The following is a 16,653-nucleotide window of genomic DNA, read 5'->3' as shown; positions in this document are numbered from 1 at the left end:
TTCCCTAATTCTAACCTTTTCTTCTTCGGCTCTACCTTTTAGTCCAGTGATTTACTTTGAATCAGTCCCCCTTGTCCCCTCCCTTGATGTTTCCCTTTTTAGTCCCTCCCTTTTTGTTCCCTCCCCCTCCCCCCTCTCTTTCCCTCCCTTTTTGTTCTCCCTCTCCCCCTCCCCCCCTTGGTTTTCCCTTCTCCTTACCCTTGTTGGGTAAGATAGAATTCAAGATCCCAATGGATCTGGATGTTTTTCCCTCTCAGAGTTGATTTCCCTGAGATTGAGGTTTAAGTAACCCCCCCCCCCTCTCTTCCTCTCCTTCTTATAGGAGTTTTCTTCCCCTCCCCTTCCCCTGTGAATCTTTGTGTGAGAACCATTATTCTATTTGGTCTTTCTTTACCCCCTATTTATACATTACATTTTCCCCACATATTAGTATACATAGGTTGATATAAATGTAGTCCTTATAGAAGAGAGTTTGAGTAAAAGAAGATAACATTTTTCCCCTTTCCTTAATATTTACCTTTTCAGGTATTCCTTGCTCTTTGATTTTCGGTATCAAACTTTCCACAGAGCTCTGGTCTTTTCTTTGCAAAAAGTTGGAAGTCTTCTATTTTGTTGAATGCCCATACTCTCCCTTGGAAGTATATAGTCAGTTTTGCTGGGTAGCTGATTCTTGGTTGGAGACCCAGCTCTCTTGCCTTTCTGAAGATCATGTTCCATGCCTTACGATCATTCAGCGTAGAACTTGCAAGGTCTTGTGTGATCCTGATTGGCATTCCTTTATATCTAAATTGTCTTTTTCTGGCTTCCTGTAGGATTTTTTCTTTTGTTTGATAGCTTTGGAATTTGGCAATTACATTCCTGGGAGTTGTCTTTTGGGGGTTTAGTGTAGAAGGTGTTCTGTGAGCTCTGTCAGTGGCTGTATTGCCCCCTTGTTCTAGAATCTCTGGGCAATTTTCTTTGATTATATCTTGTATCACCATGTCCAGTTTGGTGTTTATTTCTGGCTTTTCTGGGAGTCCAATTATTCTTAAATTTTCTCTTCTCCCCCTGTTTTCCAGATCTATCACCTTGTCGGTGAGATATTTTATGTTCTCTTCTAATTTCTTGGTGTTTTGGCTTTGCTTTATTAGTTCTTGCTTTAAAGCCTGGTTTTCTTTTACAGTTTGGTCAAACTGGTTTTGTAGATGCGTGAATTTCTTTTGCATCATTTCCCACTTTTCCTCCCAGAGGGCTTCCATCTTTTTGGTCCTTTCTGATTCAAATTCTTCATGGGTTTGTGGAGAGTTTCTATTTCCTTTGGAAGATTTTGGAGAATTTTCTTGTATATCTTCTTCTATTTGCTCTGTATTTTGTATTTTGGCTCCGTAGAATGTGTCCAGGGTCGCCCCTTTCTTCTTATTTTTCTTGGTATTTTGGGGCTTCTGTGGTTCTGTGGAGTTTGTCATCTCTGAACGTGGAGGATTGGCTTTTCTTGTCTTTGTCTGGTGATCAGAGGCTTTAGTCCTGGGCAGATGTTGGTTCTATGAGCGTTCCCTGGGTTAAACTGAATATGCCTCACTGGAACTGGAATGGAAGGGTCGGACCACGAGGCCACACTCTCCCCCTGGCTCGATTTCCGGAAGTTGCCTTCAGAATCCCTGGCCGTGAGGCTGTTTCGTCGGCCTGCGGGGGGATGGGCTGCCGCTTCCCCAAGCTCCGAGAGCACAGACTTTCACTGAGACTTGGATAGCAGGATCCAGCCCGTGAGGCTGTCTTGCCCGCCCTGAGGGTTGCTGTTGTTTTGACCAGCTCTCTGCAGCGGAGGCCCCAGGCAGTAACTTTCACCCGGACCGACAGGCTCTTTGCAGCGGAGGCCCCAGGCAGTAACTTTCACCCGGACCCAGCGGCTCTTTGCAGCGGAAGCCCCAGGCAGTAACTTTCACCCGGACTGGGACTTGGGTAGAAGACCCTGAGGGTTGTTGTTCCTCAGACCCTGCTCTCTGAGCCCGGCGCGGCTGCCGCTTCCGGGAGCCTTGGACTCTGCGCTCCTACCCCTGAGGTCCGAGGGATCTCGGGTTCTGGCTTTTAAGGGGAGCCGTACCTTTTGAACCGGGTCCAGGTCCAGGAGGAGGGTTCCCAGGGTCTGTGCTGTTGATCGTTTTGAATTTCGGCGCCTTAGGAGCTTCTAGTTTGAGATCGGTCGGGAAGGGTTTTCCGGAGATCTGAACTTCAGCTTTCTCTAAGCCGCCATCTTAACCGGAAGTCCTGCTTTGCTCAATTCTGATGCACTTGTGTGCAGTTTATGCTCAAGTCAAAAGACATCACCAGTTGAACCATGCTGGTCCTCTTCAAGTGCTAAGGAAGTGTCAAGAGGGAGCCGGGAGCCTTTTGCGTCAGCCTTCAGGACCAAGGTGAGGGAGAGTAGAACCAATTGGTGCTAGAGAGGGTGCTTGGCTGGAGTGATCGTATGGGTAAAGCCAGGTTTCTGGAAGTTCAAGTATCTGGAAAGTGTGCAAGAGGAAGAAGTTCAGAATGAAAGGAAGTTTATTCAGTTTATATCCCGAATTTCAGAGGTCACAGTAGAAGGGCTGTGCTTGGGGAAAGACACATTGTTAACTTGGTGCAGGGTAGGTTGGATGAAAGGAAGGCAGGCCAATTAGGAAGCTTTTGTGATGGTCTGCACGAGAGGAGACGAGACCAGGAATTAGAGTTGTGGCTAGCTGAGTGGATAGGAGCGGATATGTAAAGAGCCGACGTGGAGACAGATTTTACAAGATTTGGGCAACGAATTACATATATGGGTGAGTGAGAATGAGAAACTGAGTTTAATAATTTGGGTTCCTGGAAGGGCCAAAGACCCTCAACAAACAGGAAGGAAAGTCATTGGTTTTTGTGAGGGGGAGGGAGAGACAATCCTGTTTTCAGTGCATTGAGCTTGTACACACAGAAAACGTGGGGGGCCTTGAGTCAATCTTCTGTAAAAATCTATTCAAGAACTGAGGATCTATTGCCTGGAGAAGAAGAAGAAAGCTTGGAATATATTGTAGTGTTATTTTTTTTTCAAATACTAGGACTGCCATTCTGAATAATAAAATGATTGTTTTTAGTTCCAAAAAGAAGAATCTTGAGCAAGGGCTAGTGCCTGAAAACAGACTAGCTGCCTTTTTATAGTCAACAAAAAAGTTCTGTACAAAAATGGAATGGGTTGCATCAAAAAATGGCTCACCCTATATATAGCTGGACTCCTCACACAGCACATATAACCCCTTCTAGGCTATATGGTAGAAAAGATTGGGGGGGGGGGTTGGGGGTAGGGTTAGTCACACTAGAGAGATCCTGAAGTGTTTTCCACATTTAAAATTCTACGGCTCTGATATGTCCGCTTCATATGCCTTTGGGTGTAGTATCCTTTGATTATTGCTAGTGACATCATGAGGATGATGTTTAGGGAAAGTGCCCTTAACTACTACTTCTGCCTGACAGTCACCTGATGGCAGCCATCTACTACCCCTAGGGCACCTCTAAGGATCCTTGCCTAATTGTCCAGGTCATCTTCCTGTAATGTCTGGCAATTGGACAGGCAACTGAAAATGACTGGTGGGTCATGATACATTTCTACCATCCTCCATACAGAGAGCCTAGTTTAGTAGGAATATGCATTTAGAGAGTCATTCTCTTGAAGTAGGATCTAGGGAATGGCCCTCCCATTGGGATGCCAACCAAGTGCCAGTACATGGTATCTTGTGACCCAATAATTCTGGGCTGTGGATCCCTGGAACTGGTTAGGACACAGCATGGTAGCTTCTGAAAAATAACTCATTTCCTCCAACAGATTTCTGGTGCCTGCTAATCTCCATGATAAATGTCATCAGACTTGGTTTCCAGTGAAGCAAAAAAAACAAAAAACAAACAAACAAAAAAACAAGAATCCTTTGGAGATTAAGCCAATCTTTGAAGATCCATTTTTAAGTGGGTTTTGTTTGTTTTTGCAAAGAGGCCATTAATACAGGACACAAACCACAAATAGTTACAACATCATTTTCTTGACTGTCTCTCTACTTGAGGTTGGGAACACTTGGTTGATTTTCAGAGGAAAAGGCTTTGGCTAACTTCCTTTTGGCCCCTCTAGGGGAATTCAAAAAGTTTGTTCTGAAAAGTTTGTTTGCTTATTGTGTTTTTTCCTTCAGATTTATTCCTCAGCTGTCCCTGGAACATTTAAAACATATGACATTCGGGCAGTAACACCACTCTTCATTCTAGAATGAATCTACCATGCCCTGGACCCCCTCCTTTTTTCTGAACCCCTTTCTCCACCCCCAATCTTTTCCTCTCCATGTCAGATATTGTTACAATCCCCAAGGCAATGAACTTCTATTGAGATGGCAAGAGGAAATGTTGAAATCCTTAGCTAGCCTGTCAGTAGGGTAGAATGAAATGTTGTTGGGTTATTTTGGCAGCAATTCACATCCAGGCATGAGTGGCAGCTTATTGTCATAAAGGACCATGACCACCCCCATCGCTTTGCCCCCTAAGGTGGGATTTGCTGTCAGAGTGCATTGAAAGGCTCACCATGCCTCCTTGAATTCCCATTCAGGGCTCAAAACTTCTTTCCTTGGCACACCTCCCCAAGGCTGCCCAATTTAAAGTAGGCAGGAGCTGCCTCCAAATGAAATTTCTAAAGGCCTCAAATGTAGCAGAATCCATGGAAGATACTCATGGGAATTTTTGTGAACAAGTTCCTTGTCACAAAGGTGGTCAACCATTCTTGAGTCTCTTTCCTAGACTCTCAGGGGAGTGGGTGATTACTTTTAGACTCCCAGCTGGAATGACCTTCCACTTTCTGCCTCTAAGCCATCTTCTCCTCATACATCAGATACGTCTCTCCAGGTCTATTCATTCTTGCTAGGAAGCCATGGTGTGGGACACTCCTAGCCAAGGGTCCTCATCTTCTCCAACATGTGCTAGAGTAGTTGCCACCAGTCAGAAATATCTGTGGGATCTCGGATTTCCAGATTTATCTTCCTCACAAGGTCACCTTTAAGGCAAGGAACATACAGCCCAGGATTGTGACTGGGCAGTTTGTCAGTGTCTTCCCTCAGATGTCTCAGAACTGGGTCAAAGCTCCAGATGTGGACTGAGAAGAACAGAGGGCAGCCAAGCAAGAACTTTGAACTCTTGCAAATTGTGTTTCATCAGTCAGCCCATGAGAGGACAGGCTTTTTCTGACTCTGTTATAGCATCATTACCTCATATTGCCATGTCAATCTGCTAAAACTCCCAGATCTCTCCCCACCCTCAAAACTGACAATGGGCCATGCCTCTCCCTTAATTGTGTGCCCAAGAAGCTGATTTTTAAAAAATCCAACATCATATTTTATATTTCTCCTATTTGGTTTTTATCTCTTTAAATATGGCACAGCACATCGTGGGATTTTTGGAAATTGATTTTATCAAGAACAGATGACGGCATCTTGTCCAGTTGTGTCTCTTCACTAGACGTAGTTGATCAATAACTCTTTATTGGGTGAATCTGCTGCATTTATTCCTAACCCATCCATGAATTCATTCATTCTATGAATACCCACCACACAGTACAGAATTCATCGTAGATTATGTGATGGTGGTGGGGAGAAGATATGGCAGAAAAAATGTGTAACAGATTTTTTTTAACCCTTACCTTCTGTCTTAGAATTGAAGCAGTATCAGTTTCAAGGCAGAAGAGCTGTAAGGTTAGGCAATTGGGGTTGGGTGACTTACCCAGGGTCACACAGCTAGAAAGTGTCTGAGGTCATATTTGAGCGTAAGACTCCCACCTCCCCCATCTCCAGGCCTGGCTCTCTATCCAAACAGTCACCTAGCTGCTCTTTTCTAACGAGACAACAGTGGGAGGTAGAAAAAGGCAGATTTCCCCTTACTTTGCCAAACCACATATCTGCACTTTTACCTATATTCTGTCCATCCTCCTCCTCTATCACTCAATAATGACTTTGGTTCTGCCCCTGGGATGATGGGTTTTGATTTTGTCCTTATCTTGTCCAATACCAGGTCCATGTTTCTTCCTAGCTTCCATTTCTAAACCATGAGGTATAAAATATCCTTCTCTCTCCCTCCCTCTTTCCCTTACTTTTTTGCATATGTTTTTATTTATTAGATCTTAACTATTTATCTGTTAGAATTTAAGCTACTTATGGGTTCGAGTCAAGAACACATGTGATAACCAGTGGAATCATGCGTCGGCTATGGGAGAGGGAAAGGCGGGGGAGGGGGGGAAGGGGAGGGGAGGAAAAGAAAACGATCTTTGTTTCCAGTGAATAATGTATGGAAACGACCAAATAAAATAATGTTAAAAAAAAAAAGAATTTAAGCTACTTGAAGGCAGGTATTGTCTTGGTTGCATTTGGATCTTCATAGCTTATTACATTGCCTGGTACAGAGTAAGTCCTTAATATTATCTCTGTCTCTCTCTGTCTCTCTCTGTCTCTGTCTGTCTCTGACTCTCCCCCCACCCAAATCTTGTATCCTACGGGGAGTCACTCCCTGAGTCACAGATGAAGTGGGGGCAGTCTGGAAAGGGCATCTCCAATGAAAGTAGCAGGGGTATGCCTTGTAGTTCTCACCACTCTCTCCTGAGGGAAAAGATGAAACAGTACTAGCAATGCTTCGAGATGAGTCCGTGGATCCCTTCTACCACTTTCCAGAACAGGGGAAACTGCAAGAACTAGCCACGCTTTGGAATTCTATTCTGGATCTTGTCCTCCTGGGAACTGATTCACCCTCTCTTATGGAGGCCATCCCAACCCAATGCCAACCTGTTCCTGATCGCAGGAGAAAAGGAACTTTCTTTTCACATTCTTGTGCTGTTTGCTCTTAACTTTGTTTTAAGAGTCCCTAGTTCTATTTCAAAAGGGAAGGGGGAAAGATTGCAGTGGACTTTTGAGGGAATTTCCAAAAATGCCTTTTATTGTCTAAAAAGCTTACGGTCTCCCATCCAACACCCTGCTTTTCTGTTTGCTTAAAGAGCCCGAAGAAAGCTGGGGAAGGCAAAGAGCTGTGGTTGTCCCTCATCTTTTGTCCCAAAGCCTGACCTCTGCCTGGCATCCTCTGCATTGGCAAAAAGAATGGTCTCTGTATTAAGTTCGGAGCTGAGTGCTCATCGGATTCTTTACAAATCTGGTCCCTGGTTGGAGACCAGAGCACACTGCCTGCCAAGGGGAAGTCAGAGTGAGACTAATACCTGTGGTTTTCATATATTTAAAAAAAACCTTTAAAAACTCATGTATTTGAAGAGGGATGAAGGCTGATTGTCAGCATGCCAGGAGTTACACAAAGCTCAGAGCCCACATCCTGTGAGCTGTGGTTTTTAAGGACGCTGCTCATGAGTGACTTCTTACTTTGGGTGACAGGAAGCTTTATTCAGTGATGTGTAAACTGCCCTTTTGTTGCACCCCCTGCTCTAGCGGGAGGGAAGGGATGACCCTTCAGGCCATTGGCGTCTCAAGCCTCTCAGGTCTTTGGACCACCTGTTGAAGGGCTTAGAAGGAGGTGCACCCTGAACTCTGGAACTGCCTTGTTCCAGCCAACTTGTGCCCTTAGGATAACTGAAGCCACAAGGAAGAATGTGGATACCTTTTGCACAATCTTCTCTGCAGCCCAGAAATCAGAGCCTTAAGCTCAGGGTTGTAAAATGTTTCAGGTCTCGAGCCAGTATGAAATCCGAGGAGGGAAGTCATCAGGACCCTTCTGAGCACAGATCTCCGACCTGCCCCAATTATTCAGAAACTCCAGCACATTTCTTAGGAAATGATTAGTTTCCCCATGTTGTGAGGAGGAGATGAAGATGTACCCAATGTACAGAAACTCGAGATATCTTCTCAGAAGAGAGCAGTGGAATGCAGAGACCCAAGCTCATGAATTCTGACAAACTGGCGAGGGCTCCTGGGGGGTTAATACTACTCTCTTACAGATAGATGGAGACTGAATGACACTCATGTTGACAGCTAGGATCAAGCAAGAGAAGGTCTTTTAAGTCCAAGGCCATATTGTATTTCCCCTACATTTCACTAATTCCTTTCCCCTCAATTCCCCACTCCCTTTGCAGAGAATCTTGGATTTGGAAGGGATATTCGAGGTAATCTAGTCCAACCTCCCACCCATGTTAGGAATTTTTCTACAACATTGCCAATGATGGGGGAGGAGTGTAGTGCAATGTTCTACAAAGTGGGGGACCAGGGGGCAAATGGGGATACTCGGATCAAAGAGTATGGAGAGCTCAGTCAGTTTTCTTTCAGACAAACACTTTGAGAACCAGAATAGTCCGAATTCACAACTCCACTGCCTGCTTGAGGGCCTCTCTTCTCACAACCCTTCCCACAATGGTTGTTCACAGGTTTCTCATCTTAGTCAGTCTTTACTACATGAGGGGAAATGACGGAATTCTTTTAGTTTTCATTTCTCTTACTGCTATCATTCATCAACACTTTGGAGGTCCTGTTGTCCATCCGTGAGGATGATCAGTGATCTCCATATCCTCTCCAGTTTGTCCAGAAGGAAGAGAAGATTCCAGAATCTGAAAGTTGAGATGGATCATAGAGACCATCAAGGTCACAACATACTCAAGATCCATTTGAGGCAAAGGAAGGACTGACTGCAGAATTGTCCTCATCATCACTCTCCCATTGCTTGTCCTTGGATTTTTAGTGTTTCCAGAATTTTTCTTCCTGTTGTCTTTATGGGACTCAGAGGATATGCTAAGCAAAGTGTTACTTTTATTTTTCTCAAGGTATTGTTCAGATTCTACCCGCAAGACTCCAGATAAAAACACCTTCCCGTGTAACAATCACAAAATCTGTTAGAATGTGTTTCAGAATCCATTATAGCTGGTAGGCTTTTTTATGGTTTTCAAATCACTTCACCAATATTAGATCTTTTGATTTTCACAACAATCCTATAAAGTAAATGCTTTGATCGTCCAAATTGGACATATGAGAAAACAGAGGTTAAATGACTTACCCAGGTCATACAGTTAGTAAGTGTCTGAGGCTAGATTTAAATTTGAATCTTTCCAACTCCAGGTCTAGTACTCCAGGACCAAGCTCCCACCCAGCTGCCTCTCATTCATCTAGTTCATCATGTACCATTTATCTATCTATCCTAAATTATAAATGACCACAAGATCCATCTAGGGCATACCTGAAAAGTGGTTACCAATGGCAAACCTTACCTCAAGTTCTCTCACATCCCATTTACTTCTCAAACCTCACAGCTAGGTATTGACCCAACCTCTCCCCTGTGATACCTATGAAATTAATTTTTAATCCTGTGAAAAATTGATTTTAACTGTGAAATTTTAATTTCATAATATTCCTGTTACATTTTATCTTATATTTGTCCTAGTATTCTAATTCATCATACTCTCTCTTTCTCTCTCATTGAAATTTGTTTTCACTTCTCTTTTAAAATCTTGTCTCTTTCCATCTTCATTTTCATCAATAACTCATTTGTGCAGACAATATTCATAAAACCTTTGCTGGGCTAAGAAAGTAGACATGGAGGTTGGTAGTTACCAATGGTCCCTCCGTACCCTTTGAATACCATCTGTAATTTCCTTTTTATTCTCCTTTTTCCCTCCCTACCAATTGGATTACTCTGTCAAATGTATGAAAAAGGGATCTCACAGCACTTTCAGAGTCTCAAATCGGATACTTTCCCATGTTGGTCCTCAAAGTCCCCAAAAGCTAAACAGATGTTTAGTGCTGGCAAGTGCTACCCAATTGGAAACACTTTAAGTGTAGTTTTAGCCTAGTGAAGCATAGAGGGTTTCTTCTCCAGTAGGTTTTCCAGGATTTGACAAATGTCTTGCCCGGATTCACCAGTGAAACAAATACAAAATGTCCTGCAAGTCTTTGTTGTACTGAGTACCGTTGGTGGCAACACCACAGAAGAGAGGGGTAGAACAACTAAGACATACAATTTTTTGGACATATACCAATTCCAACTTCACACTCCAAGTGTTCTCCAGGGAAAAATTCCTCAATGTCTTTTTAGCAAGTACAAAGGACCACGGCTCTTGAAAACTATGACTATTGGGGCTACTAATGGAGGTAGGCATCAAGCCAGGGCCTGATGGTAGAACGTCTGTCCATGTTAGGAGGTCCAGCTTAATAATGGTTCCTGGTGGGCTCCTCTTAGTGGGATGAGTTTTTAAAGGCAAAAGGGGATATAGACAAAGAGAGTGATTGTGCAATGGTGGAAATAATGCTATAATGAACAGTACAAATCTTCAAATGGTTGATATTTTGAAATACTTTAAATAAGAGATCTTTGCTTAATGACCAACAGTTTGCCTATTGCAAGAGAAATCAAATAATATCAACCTCAACTTCCTATCTCTAGTAGAACCAGAAGATTTGGGGTTTTGGTTATGTGTGAGCTTGCTCATTCATACCATAAGGATGGGAATGAGAGATGAGCAAATGGTCCATAAAATTCTATTTAACATTGTATGTGTATATAACAGATGCATTTAACAGACTCCCAAATTCTGTCAAAACCAAATTAATATGTTAGCGGGAAATATTTAATAAAATACTTAAAATTTTAGGAAAGCATGAGTCTAATATGGGATGTTGGAAGTGTGCTTTGTACGACAATAAAAATAATGACAGCTATGCTTGTGCAACAGACAAAATACAAGGCCTGAAGTCAGGAAGATCTGAGTCCAAGTCTGACCTCAGATATAAACCATGTGACCCTAGACAAGTCATTGAACCGATTTGTCTCATTTTCCTGATCTGCAAAATCTAAATCACAAGATTTTGATTATTACATGAGTTAATAGTTGTAAAACACTTAGCACAGTACCTGGCCCATGGTTAGCATTATTATTAATTCCTCCTCAGAGAGACAACATGACAGAGTGCAGAGGGTCTTAATTGAATGTGTGTATTTGTATCTATATATTTGTTCTGGACCCTTTTGGCAGGCTGCTGGCTGCTGAAGCTTATAGACCCCTTTCCAAGATCAATGTTTACAAATGTATAAATTTAAATAGAATTAGGGTTTTAAAAGAGACCAATTATTGAAATATCAAAATACAGCTTTCCAAAAAAAAATTAGTTCACAGAGTAGAGAAGATTATTGTAGTGATGACCAACTCAAATAGAATCCAGGACTGCTAAACCATACATAAGGGTACTTGCAGGACAGACATTGACATATTAGACTCATGCTCTCTTGTTAAATACTCCCCACAAATATATTAAATTGGTTTTGACAGAATTTGGGAGTATATTAAATGTGTCTGCTAGATACACATACAATATAAAATAGCATTTTATGGGCCATGTGATCATCTCTCATTCCCATCCTTATGATAACTAAACAAAACAACTTCAGAAAAGGAGGATGTCAATGGGCTATTTAAATCTGTTTCTGAAGATAAAAACAGAGACACCTCTATGAAGAGCTTCCCCAGGATATTCCCAAATATAGCTAACATATAAAAGGAGGCTCAGTGCTTACAGTGAGTATAGTGAAACTGGGGAAAGAAACTTTTTTTTTTTAAACCCTCACCTTCCATCTTGGAGTCGATACTGTGTATTGGTTCCAAGGCAGAAAAGTGGTCAGGGCTAGGAAATGGGGGTCAAGTGACTTGCCCAAGGTAACACAGGGAAAGAATCTTTTAAAAAGTTAGAAAAGATGGTCCCAATGAGATGAGAGAAAACCTCAACTCATCCAACACAAAGGGAGGACACCCATAGATGTTGTCCATTGTACATGTTTGTTTGTTTTCAATGTATTAAGATATGCTGGGAGTTTTTTTCCTTTCCCTTTTCTTTTTCTTTGACTTTAAAAATGATATTTGTTCTATGGGATGGGTTTCTGAGAGAGGTATACTAGGGAAAATTGATATGAAAAACAAAAGATATGAATAAAAACATCATAAAAACATGGTCCAAGGCTAAAAAACTTTTTTTTTAAATCTCAGAAAGTGATTGCCTATAAATCATGAAACTTTTTTTTTCCAAAGGAAAGTTTGGAAAACATAGACTAAAATAAATAATAAATAATACAATAAAAACAACAATTAAATTCTAAAGAAAAATGACTGATAGGAAATTATTTGTTTTCAAAATCAAAACCATAATAAAAGAAAGCATAAACATGAAAAGAGACTACATGTAATAATAATAACTCCAATATGACCTAACAAAATGCTATCAATATCAAAATGAGAAATCAATAAAGGAACATATATAGACACAGATTCCTACCTATTTAAGTGACACAAAGCAATCTCCAAAATAAGGAGATTTGTAAGTCAATTTGGGAGAGAAATGGGGAGTCAAGAGAGCCCGGAAACTGTCTAAATCAAAATCAATCAACACTTTAACACAATCAACAACAGAAAGGCTTATTACCTGAGATCAAAACTAGTTAAGATTATAAATACAATTTCAAAATATAGTGGAGGATTTTTGAGTGGAAAATTATGAACAGCATCACCTTGCAAAATAATAATCAATTGTCAAAAAGGGAAATAATTCTATTCAAAATTTACACAAAATCCAACTTTGAGGGTGCAATGGACTATGTGTCTGCTGAGGTCCTTTCTGAGAATCTGTGATAAAGCACATCTGATATAACACCAACATGAGCATATTTATTTTCAAAGAATTAATAGAGAGGACAGCTAGTGTTTTAGTGGATAGAGAAAATGTCTCTGTACTCTTACTTCTCAGGTCTCTCTCTAGGTTTTAAAAGTGGAAAGGAATTTGGAAAAAAATGAAAATAAGGGGGGAAAAGATCAGATACTCTGGAAATTTCTAAGGACTGTGAGGATATGTATAACTCAATCCTATAAAGAAGTCTTCATAATTGATAGAAATGGTCATTATTTGAGTGAACATTATATATATATATATATATATATATGTATATATATGCAAAGCACTGTGGAGTGCTTAGGGCATGTTGGAGCACAAAAGACAACACGGCCATCCAATGCAGCGGAGGAAGTCTCCAGGTGTAATGACTTTTTGTGCCACTGGACCCAGGCTTCCAACGCCGAGAGAGTGGGACTGTCTCTGTGCAACGACTTTTCCACTTAAATCTCCTTCACGCACAAGTGTCTTTGTGCACAAAAATGCACAAAGATAATCATCATCCTCAGTTACCAAGAGACTACTACTGTTACTATTATTATTATGTATATATATATATATATATATATATATATATATATATATATATATATATATATACACTGATCCCTGGAGTTCTTTTCTATCCTGTTCCCATATTCAGATCTTTCCAGAACTCTTCTTGGGGTCTTTATTCAACTCCAAACTCATGAGAGCTATAAACACATGACAACTATAGCATATACCCTACATGTCCTATCTACATGAGTCTGACACTCAATTTTAGGGTGCTCATTATAGGTGACTCAGTGTTAAACTTGACTTGGTAATGTCCAGGTTTAGAGGGAAGCTCATTAGTTTCAAAGGTCAGGAGATCTTGGGTACTTAGTACCATTTCACTGCAGTAGGTTTCAACAGAACCATGTTTTCTAGGGGAGAAGATGACCAGTTACAGGAGGATGAGCTCAGTCCCTGGTTGTTTGCTTAATGACATGGTTCTAGAGTTAATTTTTTGGACTTCACAGAGTTCAGATGAAATTCTAAATGTCTCAGGGAGAGTAGATCAATCATTGTCTCACAGTTGCTGCTTCTTTTAAACCATTACCTTCTATCTCAGAATAGATATTGTGTATTGGTTCCAAGATAGAAGAGTGGTAAAGACTTGGCAATTGGGTTTAAGTGAATTGCCCATGGTCACACAGCTAGGAAATGTCTGAGGCTAGATCTGAACCCAGGGCCTCCTGTCTTTTGGCCTGGCTCTGAATCCACTGAAGCACCTAACTGGCTTCACTACTTTTTTCAAGGTTTTTTTTTTCCTTTCCTCCCAGTTAATGTGTGGTTTTTCCTGCATGGAGGAAATAAATCGATGTCTCCTATCTCCTATTACTCTTTAAATACCTTTCAATCCCCAATTCCTCGTGGGGAGACCTTGGGAATGAACTAAAATTAATTCTTATTTAATTTTCCCTCTGGGTGGGCTGTCAGTATCCACAGAGTGTGAAACAGGCTGCCCCCCTTCTTCAGAGGAGAGGCCCTCTAAAGGCTGAGTCTAGAGCTGAGATCGATCAGTACATAGAAAGTAAATAGAAAGTCGTTCCAAGAGGGAGAAGACACTGACCCTTTGGATTCTGGTACCATCCCTAGGCCTAGAAAAGTGCTTTGTACCTGGCATGTGAATAAAAGATGTTGAGCTAAATTGGACTGAAGTGTTTAAGCCGTTGGCATGGCTAAGTGCTAGCATGAGGAATTCTAAGCATAAGTGCTACCATAGGGAATGTTGTGATATGGTAACAACTAAGTTGACCACAGCATCTATTAGTAAATAGATTCCTTTAGGCTGAACCAGGGAGATTGCATGAAGAAGTAATGTGATATGAAGTGGAGAGGCCAGATGGGATTGGGCTCTTGGGGACTCTGAGCAGTTGTTCTGAAATCTCAGAGATGGATGACCTTTCTGGCCTCTGGTCCCCCAGGAATAAAGCTGATCTGGACATGTTCCTTCCTCTTAGCTGTTCCTCAGTGGTATTGCCACAAGGGGCCTCAGTGGCCAGTGATTTATGTGACTGGGGTCAATGCATATTGGTTTGACCTCATTTCCCATTAAGGCAGCATATGTCTCTGTATCTGCTAACCGAGAGCCTCTAAGATGATTTGATCATGGCTGAATTAGCAAACCTCCCTTCTAGACTGTCCTCAGGAAGACACAGCAATTTCCTGCAATGTCTTTTCCATTGAGACTTTGTTTTGGTTAGAGCCAAGCATACAGCAACATGAGGTTGGGTCCTGCCAGCAAAGAGTGAAGGGTGCGTGTGGGAGACAAGGAGGGAAAGACTAATCCTTCTGGCCAAAGTGGGAAAGACACTTTCAACTGAAGAATGAGGGTCATAGTGCATGTTCCTGCAGAGATATTCTCCACAGAGAGATGCCTTCGATAGCCAAGTCTACTCACCCCAGGCTCAGTCCTTGTCAAACCCTGTACTGCTTGGATCTGGGAGATCTTTGGATTTTAAACATCAGTAGGGGAAAGTCAAATGGCTCATGAGAACCACACTTAGAGATGTGAGGTCTTGGATTCAAATTGCACTGTAGACATTCCTAGCTTTGTGACCCTGGACAAGTCACTTGATCTAGCCCTTACTACTCTTCTGTCTTGGAACCAATACATAATGTTGATTCCAAGACAGAAGGTAAGAGTTTTTAATTAACAAAACAAAAAATAAATGTAAGTAAACCAAGGTCCAAGGCAGCTATCAGATCAGAAAAATCTGAGTTCAAATCTATCCTCTAATACTATATATGTGATCCTGGGCAAGTCTCTTAACTTCTGTTTGCCTTAATCCACTAGAGAAGGAAATGGTACATCTCTCCACTATCATTGCCAAGAAAATTGCATTGAGAGTTGGCCCATGGAATCACAACGAGTCTATACCAGACCTCTGAAACTTTCCAGCCGAAGGAGCTTAAGTCACTGCTAATTATCTAAGGCCCTATGTCCTTGTAACAGAATCCTGGGCAAGAAGTGACTATAGAATGCAAGTGTGTTTGGGTCCATTTTGCTTTAATTATGAAAACCTTCCTCACATTTCAATTTGATGAAATATAGAATGGCCTTTCTCAGACAGTACCTCTTCATCTGGAAGCTTACAAGCCATTTGTGCGAGATGGGAGCAAAGGATTTGTGTCCAAGTCTGAGCTGGACCTAAAAGTCTTGTTTTTAAAACCCTGACCTTCATCTTAAAATCAATACCAACTATCAGTGCCAAGACAGAAGAGCAGCAAGAACTATGCAATTGGGATCACATGACATGCCTAGGGTCACACAGTCAGATTTGAACCCAGGACTGTCCATCTCCAGGTCTGGCTCTAAGGTCCTCTTTAACAAAGAAATTCTGTGAATTTATTCCTGATTGCAGTAACATTGCTCAATGAAAAAGCAAAGTGGTTAAATGGACAGAAGATTGAAGAGCTGGGGCATGGCTTATGTGACTGGCCATTTCACATGACCTCTGGCTCTCTCAAAACCTCCCGTCAAAGATTGGAGTTGGCCTCAATGATCTTGAAGATCTCTCCCAGGTCCAAACCAATGCTCCTATGGCCTGATGAGTTATGAATGTGTCCCATCCATAAGCCATCACTATTGGGGATACATCCAATTCCATCGTATCCAACTACAGAAAGGAAGCACTGACTAGAAAACAAAAGGGAGGCTCTCAAGGTACAGAAGACTGGATTGACCTTTACAGAAAAGGGATACCTTTTCTCTGGAACCTTCTGCTTTGTTGAGCCTGGGCATGGCACGTCAAGAGTTCGAGCCCCCAGGGAATGAGCAAAACCTCTACAGTGCAGAGGAGGTGCTGCTCTCAATGGTCAGAGGCAGTTTCCTTACATTGTTTCCCTATTCCAGTGAGGCTAGTCTGCCATTGTTAGCAAAGTAGATCAAACAATGTCATATTCATCATAGTAAGAGTTACTCTTGATAGTGTTTAAGGTTTGAAAAGCTCTTTGCAAATATCTCATTTAATGCTAACAACCC

Source organism: Monodelphis domestica, chromosome 8, assembly GCF_027887165.1.
Source record: "Monodelphis domestica isolate mMonDom1 chromosome 8, mMonDom1.pri, whole genome shotgun sequence".
NCBI classification, from domain to species: Eukaryota; Metazoa; Chordata; class Mammalia; order Didelphimorphia; family Didelphidae; genus Monodelphis; species Monodelphis domestica.
The sequence above is the reverse complement of the archived record's forward strand: the minus strand, read 5'-3'. Positions refer to the sequence as shown.